The following is a 5,926-nucleotide window of genomic DNA, read 5'->3' as shown; positions in this document are numbered from 1 at the left end:
GCAATTTAGGTGACAAAAATAGTAATTTTTATATGTCATTACTTTCGTAACATAATTTTAATAATAAAATATTAATTTTTTTTAATTATAATTAATTTTATAAATTTATTTTATTTATAAATAATTATTAATTTTAACCTCATTTAATTAAAATTTATATTTTATTACATAATATAATAATAAATATTTATATTATTTAATATAATAAAAAATAATTTTTTTCTCTCTCATATTTTTTTAGTCCTCAGAAATATCCTACCCCCCCATTCTTCCTCTCTTCCTCCGCCCACTGTTATCCAATAACATACAACCATCTACCCACCTCCCTTGGTCTCTCCCCTCCCACCTAGCAACAAAATTTATTATTGACATATTTTACATGAATTTTTAATTTTAAATAAATAAAAAATTTTATTTATTTTCATAAATAAATTTTATAAATACCAAAAAAAGAGAGAAAAAAAAGAAAATTGATTTTTTATTATATTAAATAACATAAATATTTTATTTTTGATAATTGTATGAAGTAATAACATATTAATTTTTGACTAAGCTAGATTAAAATTAATTTACTGGCTATAAATGAAATAAACATATAAAATTGGTTATTATTGACAAAAATTGAAAAATTTTACTTTTTTTTATTATTAAAGTTACATCACTTTAGCAATAATATATAAATTAAAAATATTTTTTGTGACGTTAGCAACAATATAACAAAAAAAAAAGTTCATGACGCATCAGTTGTCACGTCAGTAACAACGTATAAAAAATTAATATATTTTCACATCAATCATCACATCAACCTTTACTTTACTCAATTTAGAACCCGGGCTATCATTAACACAAAAGCTTTAAATTAGGCTAAAATTGATCAAAAAAATTGAGTAATTTTTATCGCCCGTACTTGAACTTTATCTCGTGTTCTACTTTTGTCCCTAAACTTCATTTCATCACTCAAAATAATTAAATTTTAATTTTATCACACTAAAAATCCCCATCACTTGGTGAGAGCTCTGATTTAATGCTTACGTGGCTAATTACATGCTATCATTTAAAAAATAAAAACTAAATAATATCACAAGTGGACGTCTTACTTTTTCTCTCCTCCATGCAGCCGGGTACAATAAGGGCATTAAAAGTTAGAGCTCTCTCTCTTTCAATCGTTATCTTCTTCTTCCTTAAAAAGTGAAATTGCAAAACCTAAGCTCTATCTTTAATTTCACGATGCCTAAGATCTATCTTCAATTCATCCATCTTTGAACCTGCAAAGAGAAGACAAAATAAAACCCAAAAAACTCTATTGGCAGTGTCGACAAAGGAAAATTCATTGGAAGACATCGGTAAAAAGCTTGAATTTTTTTTGGCATATTGTGACAGTGAAGAGTGCGATTGTGTAATTAAAAAAAATTACAAATCAATACTAACCCATTTCCCACAACAAATCATTTCATGAAATATAGTATACATGCCCCATAATTCCTACATCCAAGAAGCGTCTCTTGGGTTAGCTGAAGACCACGAGGTATCTAACTCCCCTTCAATATTACACTAGCATCTTGGTCGAACCCTTTCTCTCGAGCTCCCTTCGCTAATTTCAGATATTATTGATGAATCCTCAGCTATTGTTCTTTAGGCTAACCTCTGTTGAATCCCCTCTCAAGAAAAGGTGAGGATATGGCTATGATGTCTCAACCTTTTCTTCCTCTTTCAAATCATTAGATCCAGTTTATAGAGTGATATAGTGATACATGGAGGAGAGAGAAAGAAAGATATCATGATGTTATTTAGTTTTTTTTTTAAATGACAGCCTGTAATTAGTCATGTAAGCATCAAATCGGGGCTATCACCGGAATCTGGTGATAGGGATTTTTAGTGTGATAAGATAAAAGTTTAGGTATTGTTGAGTGATAAAACAAAGTTCAGGAACAGAAGTGAAACACGGGGTAAAGTTCAATGACGAACGATAAAAATTACCAAATAAATTGATTATAATTGACAAAACTTGTAAATTTTAGACATTTTTTTTACTATTTAGCCTATTATTATCTTTGTAACTAATCTCAACCATTCATTAGGATGGTGTAATTTACCCCCTTGTTTGAATGATGGTTTATCATGGTTTTTTGTTTATTTTTGTAGTGTATGGTTATGATCCTTATTTGGTTTTATTATTTTTGAAAATAGTGATCCTAGATTGTAATTACCATAAGTTTTCAAACTATCAAGTCAATGGTTTGTGCTAGTTTTAAATTTTTATATTTTCATTTTATAACATAACCATTTATGTATTTAAAACAATAATAAGAATATTTTAGTAATTTTCATATTTATTTTATCATATCATATCATCTAGCTAAACAAGAAAATGTCATTAAAATATCCTATACTATTCTATATCACACCATTTTCCCTAATAAGTTCAAAACAAAACCATATTATACAATATAATATCATACGATACGATATATTAATAAACCATGCTGTATTCAATCCAAATGCGGTTAATGTAAACTAACTAATTACTCAAAAAATCTATATCTTTTATAAATAATAGAAAGTTTTTTTTTTATTCAGAAAAAATTAGAAAGATTCTATATCATCTGATTTAGTATTATTATTAAAAAAAAATAGGAAATATATATATATATATTTAAAAAAAAGTGAAGTATATTAACCATGAAAGTAAGTTTTGTATTTATTCTACGCAAGTGGGATTTTGGTGGAGGCTTGATTAGAGATTCGAGTGGCATGTGGTGGGCTGGTTTTGTTACTCGTTGGGTAGCTGTTCGGTGTCACTAGGCCTGGCCACAGTCCAATTTAGATCGTGCACTGGATTGAGACTAGCTCGGGTCAAACTCAGGAACAAAGCAGGTCAATGGTTTCGATCCTTAAACCGAACCGAAACCTTAGGAGGGGTTGGCTGGATACGATTCCTCCTCCCGTGAACCAGAGCCAGATGATGATGATTGATTCCATTGCCAAAGTCAAAGTGCAACAACTTTTTAACAGGATGATGATAGAGGAGACAAATGAAGTTGGGGGAGTTAATGTCATTTTTGAAGAGAACTAGAGCATGGGGAATTAGAAGAGATCTAGTTTCATGAGCTAGACCTAGCACCACCAAAACTAGATGATTTCTAAATTAGAGTTCAAGATCCTTTGGAGGAAGTCAATCTCGACACTCCCAAGGAATTAGGAATCACCTACATGGGTACCCTGTTGAATGAAGGCATAAAAAAAAAATCATTTCTTTATTGCACAAGTATAAAGACTGTTTGCATGGAATCGTGACGAGATGTCAGTATTGAAAGCAGCTTAAGGGAGCACAAGTTACCTATAAGACCAAATTTCATTCTTCGTCGCTAAGCCCCAAGAAGGGTTTAATAAGGTAGTTTTGGAAGTTAAAGAGGAGAATGAGAAACTCTTCAAGGCAAGCTTAATCAAACCCACCAGGTATAGCCAATGGTTATCTAACATTGTTCTAGTAGTAAAAAAATAATGGGAAGCTTTGAGTCCGTATTGATTTCAGGGACTTGAATGTCGCCACTCCAAATGGTGGAACCAATAGCAAAAAAGTTGCATATGTACAATGTTGAGATGGTCCTTGGATCCTCAAATTTGATGGATCTAGCACAGAGACATTAGTCGTTGTAAGAATCTTAATCACTTCTACAAAGAAACTAAGACAGCTTCGTCTTTCAACTTGAAGTTCGAGTGCACCAATAATCAAGCTGAACATGAGGCGTTGATAATTGGCTTTGAGATCCTCAGGGAACTTAGAGCTAAAGAGATACATATTATAGGAGGCTCCCAATTAGTGATTAAGCAAGTTAAAGGAGAGTATAGGTGTGGAAGTTTTTCTTTAACCTCTTATTCTACCGCAGCAGTACAAATTTTGGATGATTTCAAGAAAGTAACATTCACTTACGTCCCAAGAGAGACTAATTGGGAGGTTAATGAACTCGCTTAAATAGCTTCTAAAATGAGAATGTCTGAGGAGTTGACATACAAAATGATCCTTGTGAGAAAAAGGAGGCATCTATCAATCAAAGAGAGAGATATATACCAATTGATTCATTTAATATTGACCTTATTGTTGCAGATGACTGGAGAAGTCTACAAAAATGAGTACTTGGAGTCTCCCTCCAGCAAGGTGCCTTGTTGCATTAAAATCCAAGCCTAAAGCTTTTTATTGACGGAAGGGAAACTGTATTGCAAAGGCTTCGATGGAGTATTACTTAGGTGCCTTAGATTTCTCAAGGTAATAATGGTAATGGAATTAGAGGATTCTGATGAAGCAAGAATCTAGGCATTTAATTATATGACTGCCCAGAAAAAGAAGATATCAAGGGTCTGCAATAAAAGGATCTATAAACAAAATTTCCAAGAAGGAAACCCAGCATATAAGATTATCTTATTGGTGAGATCCAAAGACAAGGAATTTGAGAAGTAATCTATAAAATTTAGAAAGACCTTTTCAAATGCATCAAGTCCTTAGAGGAAACGTTTTCAAATTTATCAATTCAAAAAATATTATACGTAGGAGATGATAAAACAAGGAGAACAGAGCAACTAATACCAATTCATGGCCTCAAATAGCCATTCCTACAACTTTCCTAGGATACCTACAATGTAAAGGTAAACACAAGACAACGAGAAAGCCTGTATAACGACTAGTATAGAAAAAAATATTGCCACATATAGAAATAACAACTCGCAATGTAATTGAAAGTTGAATGGTCAGCCACTATCATGAATAAAATAAAGCGAAAATACAGCTTAATATTCCATGTAATATCCTTATTAAATGTTAATTCAATTTAGATTTTTTACTTTCTAATCGAAATCAAGATTGCATAGTTAATTGAATTTAAATATTTTTAAAGATTAATTAAAATTTGTATTTATAAAACATGTGCAAATAGTTTAATGTTAAAATAATTATTTATTTAATATTAATACTACATCAAAGTATTAATTTATTAAAAAAGACCGATATGTAATTTTTTAATGTTACCCAACATATAATCTTAAAATAAAATATGCATTTGACGAATAAAATAAATGCATGTCACAATTAGTTTATAATGCTTTTGCCTGTAAATTAGTGTAAATTAAGGTTGTGCATGATTTTTAAAGCTTTGAATTGAATTAAACAACAATGTCAAATCAAATTTATTTTGAAATTTTGGTTCAATTCTAATTTTTTAATCGAAAACCAACTGAAACTGAATAAAAAATAAAATTTATACATATATTTTCAATATATATATATATATATAATTATGGATTAAATACAATATAATATTATATTTCATTTCTCTAGTTTTTTTTGATAATTTTAGTTATAAATATATTAAATTATTTTATAATTCTTAATTATAATTGTATCACTATACTCTATATATGCTTAATTCATAATTTTATTTATATCCTATAATTATATATTACATAATTAATAAATAGCTAAAAAGTATATTATATAATATATCTATGCCATTATATTATAATATATTTAATTTTAAATTATATATATACCTTACGGTTTAATATTATATAATTTAAAAATAATTAAAAAAATATATTATATAATATATTATATATTAATAACATACTTCAAAACTTAAATATTAATTCAAGTTTGCTTTTTCATATAAATAATTATATAAATTTTTTTTCTAAAAGTGAGAACTAAATTGAAATCATATTGAATTGTACTGAAATTAAAAAATCAAGAACTGCACCTAACCAGAATTAAAACAATAAAGAATTAAATCGAAACTGTACCAAAATTTCGATTCGATTCCTATCCTATGGTAGACCTTGAACCAGAACTAAAATAAAACTTATATACCTTTGATCAATTTATCGTATTCCATGTCTACATATATATATTTTTTTTTTCTACAGCTACTAGGGGAGG

Source organism: Hevea brasiliensis, chromosome 17, assembly GCF_030052815.1.
Source record: "Hevea brasiliensis isolate MT/VB/25A 57/8 chromosome 17, ASM3005281v1, whole genome shotgun sequence".
Taxonomy (NCBI): Eukaryota; Viridiplantae; Streptophyta; class Magnoliopsida; order Malpighiales; family Euphorbiaceae; genus Hevea; species Hevea brasiliensis.
This window is presented reverse-complemented; position numbering follows the sequence as displayed.